The sequence below is a fragment of the Rhipicephalus sanguineus genome, chromosome 6, assembly GCF_013339695.2.
Source record: "Rhipicephalus sanguineus isolate Rsan-2018 chromosome 6, BIME_Rsan_1.4, whole genome shotgun sequence".
Taxonomy (NCBI): Eukaryota; Metazoa; Arthropoda; class Arachnida; order Ixodida; family Ixodidae; genus Rhipicephalus; species Rhipicephalus sanguineus.
In genome coordinates, this window is record NC_051181.1 from 152,350,867 (window position 1) to 152,365,068 (window position 14,202).

Genomic DNA, 14,202 nt, shown 5'->3' on the forward strand with positions numbered 1-14,202 from the left:
GCATTCAACAAACGGCATGGTGAATGTATGTGCAGTTTCTATTGGCGAATTATTAGCTGCTGTGATGAGAACGGAGAATTCGCAGAGTATGAATAGGATGTACCCTATACGTCCGACGCACGGCAAAGGCAGTTGAAAATCGTGTGAGAAAATCTGTCCGGGTGCGGGTATAATTATTGCGGCACATGGTAGCGATAATTATGCTTTAATTATGCTTAAAGTTTCTGCGCTAGTTAAACCTAGAGCCATGTTTATCATGCACATCAATCATGCACATACTTGTAAGACATCATAGTGACCAGTGGCATAGAAATAGTGCTAGCTTTTTTCACTCCTGAAGCGGCTGTAGAAGAGGGCAACGTAATGCTGGTGCAGTAGGCGTAGAGAGTGCGTCTAATCATTAAAAGATAAGTTGAACGCCATTTATGGCGCATTTACCAATATAAACATCTATTGACGATGGCATGCAGGGACAATGGGTGGGTCCCTCAGTCCAGGGCCCCACCGGCGATCGCGTCACCAAATCACTTTGAATACGTAACCTCTTTTTCTGCTTCCATCAACGTTTCCCTGAAGCTGTGTGCGGAATGGGTCTAGTGGAAGGGAACATTGTATTGCCCCACGTGCAGCCTAGTTCTCGCTTGGTTGCCTGCAGCATTGATTGATTGATTGATTGATTGATTGATTGATTGATTGATTGATTGATTGATTGATTGATTGATTGATTGATTGATTGATTGATTGATTGATTGATTGATTGATTGATTGATTGATTGATTGATTGTGCGCCCTACGCGAAGTTAGCCTGAATGTACTGTACGTGCAAAGGTACAGGCTCCTGAGCAGAACAAGCCTTCATACGCGAGAGCTCAGATGGACTGTTGCATACGTTTTGTGGAGCAAGTCCGAGTCGGCGAGCGCCGCTGTAGAGACCTGCCTCGCTCGATGCCTGCGCCTGTCCTGCAGACCGACAGGCTTGATAAGCCAGTTGGACGACGAAGGATCGGTGTGCGTAAGCCTCAGGGCGCCCGCCACGTCGGCGAGCTGCTGCGTCTGCTCCGGCAGCACGAAGCATAGGGGCAGCGTTGACCAGTGCCGTAGGTGGTTCACTGCAATCGCACGATGCATTGATGCTTAATTTCATTCTTACCACAGGCCTCACGCACAATAAAACTGAAAAAAAAAATGAATGATCAGGTGACACGGCGCGCACTGGGGAGCACATAGAGCGCGCGTTCGTAAAAAAAATATATTGTAGGAGGTTGAAACACTGTTTACACGGAAAATGGTTGCACGACGCAGCTTACAAGGAACAGGCTGCTGACCAAGATAGCAGAAAACTCAAGACAGACTGTGATGGTCTTCATCATCTTTTGCAACAATGCCCCGTTCTAGCTCTCCCTCATTTCAGCACCAAACTATAATTGAGAGGTCCTGGTTAAACAGAAACCGCACAGCGGTTACACGCAGAAAGCCAGTGTAAAAGCCCGCAATCAATTTTTTCTTAATTTTGTATTGCGGATAAAACACCACTGGTGGTTGTGATGTTGCAGCAGGCGGGGTTCGCCTAGCTTATGCATAGCTGGCAACTGTTCCTCCTGAGCATCTCCTGAGTTGTCGGGGTCTGTCACCACGTGTTGAGCAGCCCAGTGTCTCGCAAGAAGGCCACCAAAATTCGTTGCACGCTCGTCCTCATTGCCGCGGGTCATTCAGGAAAAAGCTACGCACTAGAGGTGCGAAGAGCGAGGACACAGCGTAGCTGGTGGCGTTCCCCTTCTTTCTTCCCTCTTCCTAACCCTCATATTACTCCTCCTCACCCTCCTTAGCTCTTATTCACTGCGCAATTTTAAGGAACATGGTGTTGACCAAAATAAAAGGGAGCTGAGGCCAGGGTATACGTTATTTTTCGTCCACTTTTAGAGTAGTGGCCTTTACTTGATCCGTATACGTTTCACCGCCATGCTATAACTGGGAGATTCGGGTGAAAGAAAAAGCCCGGGTCACCGTCGCTTTCACAGCTTTGTGCGCACTCGTCGCATGAAGTGTTCGTGCACTTGATTTTCGGTCATGATAGGTTAACGCTGTTTCAATAAACTGTCGCATGTTCGCTTCCAGGAAATCATCATTGTCTACCTTATTACACTGCGTATAGAACACTGGCCTGCGCATGGGTCATACATGGTTGAATGGCCAGCTGATCGCTGAATGTAGTCAGGGCTGCGTAGTTCCGGTGTTGACTGAGATAGAAGTCTACTACGGAGGTGGACCAAGCAGCAACATTGAGTTTACGGTATTGCAGGCAAAACACACGACTTCCGCCTCTCGTTTTTTTCTTTTCGGAAAAGGGCCACTCGACACTAAGATGATCATACGTTCCACAATAAATGATGCGGGAACGTACGCGACTTTCCACAAACGTTTAGTTATATTGAGAAACACTTCGCAATCAAGATTCTTCCGCCCCACTTTAAAGCAGGCCGAATTGCGTAATAAACTGTGACTGTGCCACATCTTGCATTTTGTGAAGCTGTACGCACGTCTGTGCGTCACACTGTGTCAACATGCTGGGAGTAACAGTGTTTTGTTGGACAGTCTTTCATTGTTATGTCTATCACACGGAGACAGCCTGCTTAACCTACCCGGACGGAATAGGCAGCGCTGCTTCACAACGACGGCAGACAAGAATGACACAGACCAAGCGCATCTAACAACTGATTTAATGAAACAAAAACAAAAAAAAGGGCTGGGCAAAGACGCGCTGCCTATTTCATCCATGATGCCCCAACACAAGCTCTTCTAACCTCATGTCCTTTCTTTTATTTCTATCTCTTGTGATGCTGGGGGTTTGGTTTACTTTCTTATTTTCCATGGTACCGCATGGCAGACAATATAACCACGGTTTATTTCTGCCATCTCTGCGTTTTTCCTTGACTTGAAACGCGATATTGGCAACTGATAATGTAATGGTAGGCAGTTTTAGAATCGGGTAACCAAAGCCTTGTGTTAGTGTTTGTCGCCAACGCGCATGCGTCATACGCTGTCCTCTTGGATACGTTATATTTCGGAAATAACCTACGTACCCACGCAAACCCTGCGAATTCTATTATGAAACTCTCTAATTACCACGACATGGAGCTTTGTGTAGAGGCTTTTAGGTAGCGACAGCCTGCCACTAAGTGACGTCGATTGAAGGTTAGATTAATGTAATGTGTTCTGCATTCTTGAGCAGGTATTCTTTTTATAACTGCCAATTACTGGTTTATTTTTTATTAACATCCACTCGTTGCATAATTTTCCGGGAGTGCCTTGTTTAGCACGAAGGCGCAGCGTCGTCCTCCTTGGGTCATTGTACTCCTACCGCGAGTGATTAATGTCTGCGGACATTAAAAGAGAATTATACGTCTTGCAAATGAGTTGATGTCGAGGTGCGTCGTATTTCAGAGTAACTAAACAAAAAAATATACAGAATACTAGGAGCATTCGGTGTCAATGACAGCGCAATGAGCTTCTGGCCAATTCCCCCCGAGGATCGTCAAGCACGTAAACAAGAAGCAATCGATGCCCAACGAGGGAGGATAAACCATCGCGTTCACTTGCGGACATCGGGCGCAAATTGCCATTAATCGGCACGTTGGTGCCCGGCACACCTAATCTAACGAGACGGTTTCTGGCCCCCTTTCTTGGCACGCGCTTCGCTGCGAGTACGAAAACCACGCGGCAATCTTGATGTTTGATTACATATACTTGACTTTCAGGGCTCCATACAGTGCGTTTCTTCGCTTGATGTATGATATTACTCTTGACGTGATTACGTGGTTAAATGAGCCCTTTTTCTTCTTATGTTTTTGTGCGTGCAGGGTTGCTATGAGATCTGAGGAACGTGGGCTTGCGACCGAACAGAATTCGGATAACAAAGTGGAGAACGTATGTGAGTGAGTGAGTGAGTGAGTGAGTGAGTGAGTGAGTGAGTGAGTGAGTGAGTGAGTGAGTGAGTGAGTGAGTGAGTGAGTGAGTGAGTGAGTGAGTGAGTGAGTGAGTGAGTGAAGTGAGTGAGTGAGTGAGTGAGTGAGTGAGTGAGTGAGTGAGTGAGTGAGTGAGTGAGTGAGTGAGTGAGTGAGTGAGTGAGTGAGTGAGTGAGTGAGTGAGTGAGTGAGTGAGTGAGTGAGTGAGTGAGTGAGTGAGTGAGTGAGTGAGTGAGTGAGTGAGTGAGTGAGTGAGTGAGTGAGTGGAGCGAATTAACGTGACAAGTAAACCCTCCATCCATTGAAAAGTGCACGTTTGCAATCGATCTAGCGCAGCACAAATTGTAGTCATTGTCAAAACTATCAGTGCGCGATGAGTTACTCAGATCACTATCTTTCTAACTCTTTCTATCATTGTTTTCTCTTTCAGTGCATTCGAGATAACGTGGTTTCATTTTAGCCGTAGGCTTTGGAAACAAGGTGTCACCAAACTTTCTATATTCATATATATATTTACAAAATAATTTAAATACGGTAATAAGCTCTCCTAAGCAGAGCACAGAGCATACGCTGATTGAAGGCGAAAGACGGAAAAAAAAAAGAAAATTCTTGAGAGGACATATTGTAATTCGATAAACATACGTGCAGCAGGCGCAACTGGCTGGCTGTAGCGTTTTTATTCAACGTCAAAATAACTCCAATACACTAAGAAAGCCAGTCCTTGTACCTGGATTTATAGCCTCAATTTGCATATATCAGTACCGCGGTTCTTAGCGCTGGTATTCACTGTGTCTATGTATCTCTCCGAGAACTTCACAGCGACCTAGTAATGACCGTGCCATTATAGGCGTCATTGAGAACCGGAAAACACACTTTGTAGCAGCCCGCAGCAGAAGCCATTTGTGACTCGTTTTTCTTGCCGAATATGGCTCTCCTTGAGCAAAGACGCCCAGGTTAATAGACAGCTGAACGACCCTTCATTATATCGTATGATAGGTTGTGGTATGTAGGTTCGGGAAGTACGTTAACCTGGCCAGATTCGCTTAGAAGCGTGACAGCGTGCCTCTTTTATCAGGGGCGTAGCCAAGAGGGGGGTTTGGGGGGGTTCAAACCCCCCCGAAATTTTTCAATTTTGATTGCGTATATATAGGCGCACACATACAAACACACGCACGAACATAAAGTATGGTTGAACCCCCCCCCCCCCCCCCCCGAAAAAAATTTCTGGCTACGCCCCTGTCTTTTATGGGGTAGGTTAAGTCAGTCAGTCAAGTCAAGTGCTTTTATTTTCATTTTTTCTTACATTCATGCTTATACAGATATCTGGACCGATAGCCAGGAAAGGCTAGTATCCGGTCCAGTGTTAATAATAAAACATTCAGGTCAGTGCAGTATTTACAGTTAGGTATACAATTACATATCTTAACAGACAAACAAACGAACAATGGTTTTCACAAGTGCACCCGAATAGTTATTGCAGATATGTTAAAGGTCCTGGTTCGCAAGAAAAAAGAATTTACTACACTGCTTAAAATTACGTGCGGTTTTAACCTCCAAAGGTAGGACATTCCAGATTTTTGTTCCACTAAATTCGATCACTCTTTCACCGTATACATTATAACATTTTGGTAAATTCAGATTGCCTTTTAGAGCATGTCTCGTACTGCGCGTCGGAAAACAGAACACATTACGAGGAATAGGAAAGTTAGTGCTCATAATGCTATTAACTGAAATTGAAATCTTATAATTACACAGAGCCTTAAGCGATAACACTTGCTGTGTCTGGAAAATGTCGTGAATTATATCATTGTTACTGTTAGGATTAATTATTTTCAATGCCCTTTTCTGTAATTTTTGTAAAGATTGTAGGTATGTTTTGTAAGTTACGCCCCATGATTCTATACAATAACTGATATGGCTATGACAAAACGCATAGTATAGGGATTTGAGTATTTCACGGGGGAAATATTGTCTTGCTTTAATGAGGTGGTAACATCCGCACGCGACTCTCCTGCACACATTCTGAATATGCGCTTCCCAATGTATATGTTGGTCAAAAATGACGCCCAGATATTTAAATGTGTCAACTTCTTGTATAGGGCTATTGTTTAAGCTAATACTTATGCTGCTGGTGTCAACATTATTTCTCCTCGACCGAAAAACTACATATTTAGTTTTTTGCTATTTAAAGTTAGTTTGTTTTGAGCAAACCATGAGGAAATGCTTGCTAAATCATTCATTACATCTATTTGCAGTGCAGAGAGTGTGTCACCTGTAAATAATAAAGATGTGTCATCTGCGTACATTAGAGCTTTAGAGCTATGAAGAGCATCAGGGAGGTTGTTAATGTATATTGAGAACCGGTTAATACGTGGTTCGCCTCAGTGTCAACCCGCTGAGGAACAGTTCTTTAGATTTGAGAGTGGAATATCTAGCTCAGTTTTTGCGAATGTGACACTTCTTTCGTTTGCGCTGAGTCATCTATCAGCTAGGTGTCAAGAAAATCGCGTCGTTGTATTTCACCAGATCACATGTGAGCAGCAACTGAACATGACAATTACTCTGTCAGAACGGTTAGAAATTCTTATGAAAGGCTTAAGTATGGCTGGTTGTATCTGTGTACCTACTATAGTGTATAGATTCAAGAGCAGCCTTAGAAACGTTTATACCCAGTGGCTGGAGTGTATTAAACTTGTGAATAATATACGACTCTCTATATTTTCTTTCTCTCGGGGACCGGATGTTTGTCTGAAATGTATAGTTACTGAAGTATATAGACGACATAGTTATATAAGCTGTTGACTAGCTCCTCAAAACCGAGCTCTGTCAAATCGCGGCTCATCACTGGTGTAACTCCCTAGCATGGGTCTTATATTCAACTCATAGTTATTGTTCCTGGTTTATAAAAAAACACAGCTATGTTGTGCGATGAAGTGCGCACACAATTATATAAAGATGATTTAGCACGAGAAAATGAATAAATTAATGTCTACAAAACGGCTCATTAGCCTAAGTGTGGAAGATACGAAAAAAGATGTAGATGAAGATGCACAGGACACATCCTCCTCATGCGATGATAAAATACCCGAAAACGTAAGCATAGGCAGGAGCCTGAAATTTTAATATATAACGAGCGTCTCCGGATCCCAGAATGCAATGGGTGTCGAATAGGGCGAATAGGAGCTGGCTAGTGCTATTCCTGGGATAAGGCTGCCGAGAGACGAAGTGTATCGAATGTACCTTATACAACCCCGGCCTTACACACCTTATACACCGATCTTATAGACCGACCTTATACACCTACTGCAGTGTCCCATGCGTTCCGTCGAAGTTAATTCAATAATTAAACGTTGTTTACGTGGAAACTCTACTTTCCTTCACGGCATTGCATTGTGTACGCTTTCTCGCACTACAGGACTGTCCTGCTGTGAAGCCATATTGGAATGAATATGATATGTATGTTTGTCAGTGTCCCTTGCTTTCTTTAACTGCACACTCTCTCCTATTTGCTTCCTATATGCACGTCAAGTGCTCAGTGCTTGATCGAAATGAAGTCAAAATGCAGAACTGGAAGGAATGTGGTGGGAATTCAGCTAGAATAAAGGTTGCTTGTAAACTAAAGTTTATCTATCTCTGTATATCTACTTCTCTTTCTCTCTCTCTCCAGAAAAGAGCTACTCTTATACCGGTGTCACTAGGTTACCTTTGATCGCGATCGGGCCTGATCCGGATAGAATTGGATTGATCGTGATTGGCTCCTTTGGGCAAGATGCGGAAGGGAGCCAATCATTGTTCAGAGATCTGATCCCGATGTGTTTTAATCGCGATCACCAGTGCGTCGTGTGACACCGGTATTAATCTTCCTGTTCCGCCTTGCCAGAGTGCCGTAACAACAAACAACGCTGCGAATTACATCATTAGAACACTATATTTAATTTCCGGCAACGCTATAGTGTAATGTCGGCTTAGAACGTCGACTTACGTATACTGTTGTTTCAATCCAGCTTAGTTTTGGGTCGCATGTGCAGCGAAGCAAGTACATTGCATCACCATAGTTGATTTCCCTGGGATAAGTCTGAATGTAGCGTAAGTCCACTGCGTCTAGCGTGAGTGGTAGTCATGAAAAATCAGCTCACCGCTATGTCTTCTGAGGGTGCTGAGCGTGTTGCAGAGTGCGTCTCTCTCCCCCAGCTGTTCGCTGAGCAATTCGATGTGGTTCACCTGCGGATAAGAATTTCACGGGATAACTTTTGCAGGTGACATTCGTTTTAGATTTCTATTTTCAAGGAAGCCTCACTTCGTTGATAATACCTCATGCAGAGCCTGCTGCAAGCCTATATGGGTTACCAAAGTGTAAACTGAGAGTTAGGCATATGTAATCTTTGGTCGTAAAACTGATATAGGGTGATTCCACGTAAGATCGAACAAACGATGGCTGGTCGACCTCTCAAATTTATTTCAAAATTTTATGCATTATTGCCTGATGAGTGGAAAGAAGAGATCCGCAATTTGTTTTGCCGCCAAAAATTTTTTCGAACCACAGGAAATCAAGAATGACGAAGAGGTGGAGTGGAGCGCTCGTCCGCTCTGCTGTTTTGGCCAACTTTCGTTATGAATTGCACAAAATATATTAAAGTTAGGTAGCTGAAATTTATTAGCCTAAATATATGCATGTTTTTGCTTCTGCTGAGGTATTTTTAGTTTTTATGTGTAGTGTAGATGTTTTTATAAAAAACCTCAAAAATGGCCCAATCGGCAAAATTTTCTTTACTTTGAAGGTCTTTATCTCAAAAACCACTTGTAGCAGAGGTACAAAAATTGCGCATTACGTTCGTCGTATGCGTATCTACCAAACTACCAAATCTTGTATTTATATATCTTTTCAGTAAAGAGATATGATCGGGCTAAGTTCAAGAAAACACCGAACAATGAAAATTTCTGACGACAATTAAAAAAAAACCCCATTTTTTAAATTTCTTAAACTTTGTCCACTTATTCTCCTCCACATCAGCTTTCACAATCATTAAAACATGTTGCATAATGTCGTTGCACTAATAGTTACGGACCCTCCAATGAGACCCTTAGGCAAGGATGGGCAATTCCGACTTCTTGCCCAGCAAGTGTATAAAATGCAGGCAGGATTGAATTTCTTTTTATTAAAAGGTCAGCAGGTACCTAAAAAGGTGTCGCCGGCACTGAAGACGTTAATTTTGAAATTATTTCGTCACTGCAGCGGCCACGAGCGCGGAGCTACCGAGTAGGCGCGCGCGCACCCGAGATGCTCGTTGTAAGAGACGGCGCAGTGAGGGGTCGTTCTCGCGTCCTCAGACCGATTGAGTTCGAAACAGTGTAGTGGAGCAGATGCACGACCGAGTATGCGCCTGTGAAGGAGGACGAGAAACGACCCGCGTTCTGATTGCGCGAGAGCCTGTGCCGCCTTTTGCCAGCCTTGCACTGTGTCAGCGTACGGTCCCTTTTCGTCGCGACTTCATTACACCAATAAACCTCATCACATTTGGTGGAGGTTGCTGAGATTCCCAACCAGACCTGGAGCTCCGCTCTCGCAAGTTGGCCGAGCGACCACCGGACAACATGACTGACGCAGTCACTGCCCAGCCAGCACCACCGGCTGTCCCGACCCCCTGCCCCGGCTCTACCCGTCAACGAGACCCGCCCATCTTCAGCGGAAGTGGTGAGCACGACGTCGAAGACTGGCTCTCCTTGTACGAACGCGTGAGCGCTAGCAACAAGTGGGATGACGACTCTAAGCTCGGCTACCTTATCTTTTACTTGGCTGCCGTCGCTAAACTTTGGTTCACCAACCGCGAATCCGCCATCGCCGACTGGTCAGCCTTCAAGACTCTCATCACCGAAGCATTCGGCCGACCAGAGGTGCGCAAGCTCCGCGCTGACCAGCGTCTCCGCCACCGAGCACAGCAGCCTGGCGAGACATTTCCCAGTTACATTGAGGATGTGCTGGACCTCTGCAGGCGGGTTAACCCATCTATGCCGGAAGACGAGAAGATCAGACACATCCTCAAGGGTATCGAAGATGGCGCATTCCAGATGTTGCTGGCGAAAAGCCCGACCACTGTGGCAGTGCTCGTAAGCCTGTGCCAGAGCTTTGACGAATTGCGCCGTCAGCGGTCCATCGCCCGGCAAAGTCTCCCACCACCAGATTCGATCTCGGCCTTCGCAGTAGCAAACGGCAACGTTTGCCAGGGCACCCTTACAGACCAGATCAAGGACTTTATCAGAGAGGAAGTGGCCCGACAGCTCTCCCTGCTGCCTCATAGCGACGCGCCCACCGCAAGCCTGCCCCCGACACTGCAGCAGGCCATACGCACCGAAATTTGTGGGGCCCTCCCTGCAGTTCCGGGGTCTTACCCGTGCACTTCCATGCCGTCCCCCCTCTCGAGTGCCGGCTACGCACCGCCTGCTCCATCTCCACCTCTCAGCTACGCAGCTGTGGTTGCGCGGCCCCCACCGCATCCAAGCTCCTTATCGGCACCACCCCATCGCGCCTCGCCTCCAGTTTACAGGCCCCCACCACACTTCTTCCGTCAATCAGACGCGTGGCGCACTCATGACAACCGCCCCATCTGCTTCGCGTGTGGCGTCGCTGGCCATATTGCGCGCGTCTGCCGCCGCCGTCCCACACCTGCGTACGCATCCTTCGGAAATCCTACCTACGCGCCGCCACATGCCACCACATCAGCGTCTGAACAGAGGCACTCCAACTCGGATCGCCGCTCAGAAAGTGCTCGTTTCCCTTCTCCTCGTCGCCGGTCGCCATCGCCTATGCGTCGTCGACCACCTTCTGGTGAGGGAAACTAATCAGTGCAGTTCCGGAGGCAAGAACTGCAACTTGTGCGCAATTCTCAAGTCCTCCATTTTCGCCGCACAACGTTATTGATGTCGTTGTTGAGGGAGTCGCCGCACTAGCGCTTGTAGATACCGGGGCCGCCGTTTCTGTGATGAACGCGAACTTTTGTAGGAGACTCAAGAAAGTGACAACGTCTCTCTCTGGCATGGTGCTGTCCACAGCTAGCGCGCAACGCATTCATCCCTCAGCTGTGTGTACGGCGCGCGTCGTCATCCGAGACATTATGTACATCGTTGAATTTTTTGTTCTGCCATCTTGCTCTCATGACCTCATCCTGGGTTGGGATTTCCTTTCACGTCATGAAGCTATCATCGATTGTTCCCGTGCGGAAGTGTCCCTTGTGCCAACATGTGATTTGTCATCGCCCGACCGTCCTCTTCCCTGCAAACTCATCGTTGATACCGACACGACCTTGCCTCCGGAAGCTTCAGTCCCTATTACCCTTTCGTGTACTTCTGAACCTGACGCCACGGTAGTGTTTACGCCATCTCCAGTGTTTACTGAACGCAAGAGCATCGTTCTCCCATTTGCCGTACTCACAATTGCCTCTGGGTCAACCATAATGCTGGTTACAAACCCCTGCACCTACCCCATTGCCTTACTCCGTGGTGAAACTTTAGGATCTGTACAACCTGTCGACCACATCGATGATCTTGATTTTCCCGATGACACCACATGTCACACTGCCTCAATCACTCCTGTATCTCAGCCATCAAGTTCGTCAGCGTTCGACAACGCCATTGACGAAAACCTCTCCCCCTCTCATCGCCGCCAACTTGTTGCTCTCCTTGACAAGTTATCTCTACTTTCGACTTTCAACAACCTTTGTTAGGCCGCACCACGACTATCAGTCATACTATCGACACCGGCTCCCACTCGCCCCTGCGACAGCGGCCTTACCGCGTTTCCGCCGAAGAGCGCCGCGTCATTACGGAGCAAGTGGATGACATGCTTCAACGTGGAGTCATACAGCCTTCTCAAAGTCCTTGGTCATCACCTGTGGTATTGGTGAAGAAAAAAGATGGCACCATTCGATTTTGCGTCGACTATCGCCGCTTAAACAAGATTACAAAAAAGGACGTCTACCCGCTACCGCGAATAGACGATGCTCTTGACTGCTTGCAAGGCGCCGAGTACTTTACATCCTTGGATCTGCGTTCTGGGTATTGGCAGGTGCCAATGGCTGAGTGTGATCGCCCTAAAACAGCCTTTGTAACGCCCGATGGCCTATATGAGTTCAACGTCATGCCATTTGGGCTCTGCAACGCGCCTGCAACATTTGAGCGCATGATCGATACCACCAAAGGTATATCTGCATGGTCACCTGCATGTGATGACGCATTTCGCCAGTTGCGCCGCCTGTTGACCTCACCACCTATCCTTCGTCACTACGACCCCACCGCTCCCACAGAAATTCACACCGATGCAAGTGGCGTCGGTCTTGGCGCTGTTTTGGCACAACGCAAAGGCACCCAAGGTGAATACGTTGTCGCTTATGCAAGTCGCGCTCTAAAGAAGGCTGAATTAAACTATTCCGTGACAGAGAAGGAGTGCTTGGCGATCATCTGGGCATTGACGAAGTTTCGCCCGTATCTTTACGGCCGTCCTTTCGACGTGGTTACAGACCACCACGCCCTATGTTGGCTTTCCACCTTGAAAGACCCGTCGGGACGCCTGGGCCGTTGGGCACTTCGGTTGCAGGAATACGATATTCGTGTCGTCTATCGTTCCGGCCGCAAGCATGCGGATGCTGATGCACTCTCCCGCTCGCCAATAACCCCAGATGTGGCTTCTCTGTCGCCCCACGTTACCACCTTGTCACCACTCAGCACCAATGACATGCTTTCGGAGCAGCGTAAAGACCCACACCTTGCCTTGTTGCTCGACTACCTTACCGATCCGTCTGCTGTCCCTTCGACGAGAGCGCTACGCCGTCAAGCAGTCCACTTTTCCGTGCGAGACAACATTCTGTACCGCCGCAACTACATGCCAGATGGTCGGAAGTGGCTCCTTGCTGTCCCTAGCCATATGCGCTCTGACATCTGCTTGAATTTCCACGCGGATCCCCAAAGTGCTCACAACGGCGCCCTGAAAACCTACGAAAGGCTGCGTCAGCGATATTACTGGCGAGGAATGTATCGCTTTGTGCAGAAATACGTTCAGTCTTGCCCTACATGCCAACAAAGCAAGACACCTCCGCGACACCTTACTGGCACGTTGCAGCCGCTCCCGTGCCCGGCTCGCCCATTTGACCGCGTGGGTATCGACCTCTACGGCCCCCTCCCGTATAGTGGCTCTGGAAACCGGTGGATTATTGTCGGCGTCGATCATCTGACGCGCTACGCTGAGACTGCAGCTCTCCCGGCAGCGACCGCCCGCGAAGTTGCACTCTTCATTCTTCGCAGCTTCATTCTACGCCACGGTGCTCCGCGGGAACTACTCAGTGATAGGGGTCGCGTGTTCCTGTCGGAGGTCATCCAAGCCCTCCTCGCTGAATGCAACATCGTTCACCGGAAATCCACCGCCTACCATCCACAGACAAATGGTCTCACCGAACGGTTCAACCGCACACTCGGCGACATGTTGAGGATGTATACATCCTCAGACCACACCAACTGGGACACTGTACTACCTTTTGTTACGTTCGTTTACAACACCGCGACGCAAGCGACTACCGGCTTTTCCCCGTTCTTTCTGTTGTACGGCCGCGAACCTTCCCACCCACTGGACACCATACTCCCGTACCGACCTGATGCCTCTGAGTGCACTCCAGTTTCTGAAGTCGCCAGATACGCCGAAGACTGCCGTCAGTTGGCTCGTTCCCTGACAGGTGAAGCACAAGGTCGACAAAAGACGCGACATGACGACGTTCATCACCCAGCGCCTACGTTTTCTCCTGGCTCCCTTGTTTGGCTTTGGGTACCCCCCCACGTCCCTGGCCTTTCCTCTAAACTTCTGGCGCGGTACCATGGTCCCTACCGTATCATTCGTGCCACCTCGCCGGTGAACTACCTCGTCGAGCCCCTCACACAATCGCCAGATTTGCGCTGTCGAGGACGCGAGACCGTACACGTTGACCGTCTCAAGCCCTACTACGACCCCCTCATTCTACGTGCTCCCTGAGTCGCCAGGATGGCTACGCTTCACCCCGGGGGTATTGTAGTGGAGCAGATGCACGACCGAGTATGCGCCTGTGAAGGAGGACGAGAAACGACCCGCGTTCTGATTGCGCGAGAGCCTGTGCCGCCTTTTGCCAGCCTTGCACTGTGTCAGCGTACGGTCCCTTTTCGTCGCGACTTCATTACACCAATAAACCTCATCACAACAGCAACACCTCTCGGGTGACTTGAACGC

At 47.9% G+C, this 14,202-nt stretch overlaps 1 protein-coding gene across 4 annotated transcripts in view; it reads right to left on the reverse strand.

Annotated features, from left to right (window-relative positions):
* The window catches only part of LOC119396811 (peroxisomal targeting signal 2 receptor), a 521,060-nt gene that overhangs the window by 395,979 nt on the left and 110,879 nt on the right, over window positions 1–14,202 (reverse strand). The window lies entirely within an intron of this gene.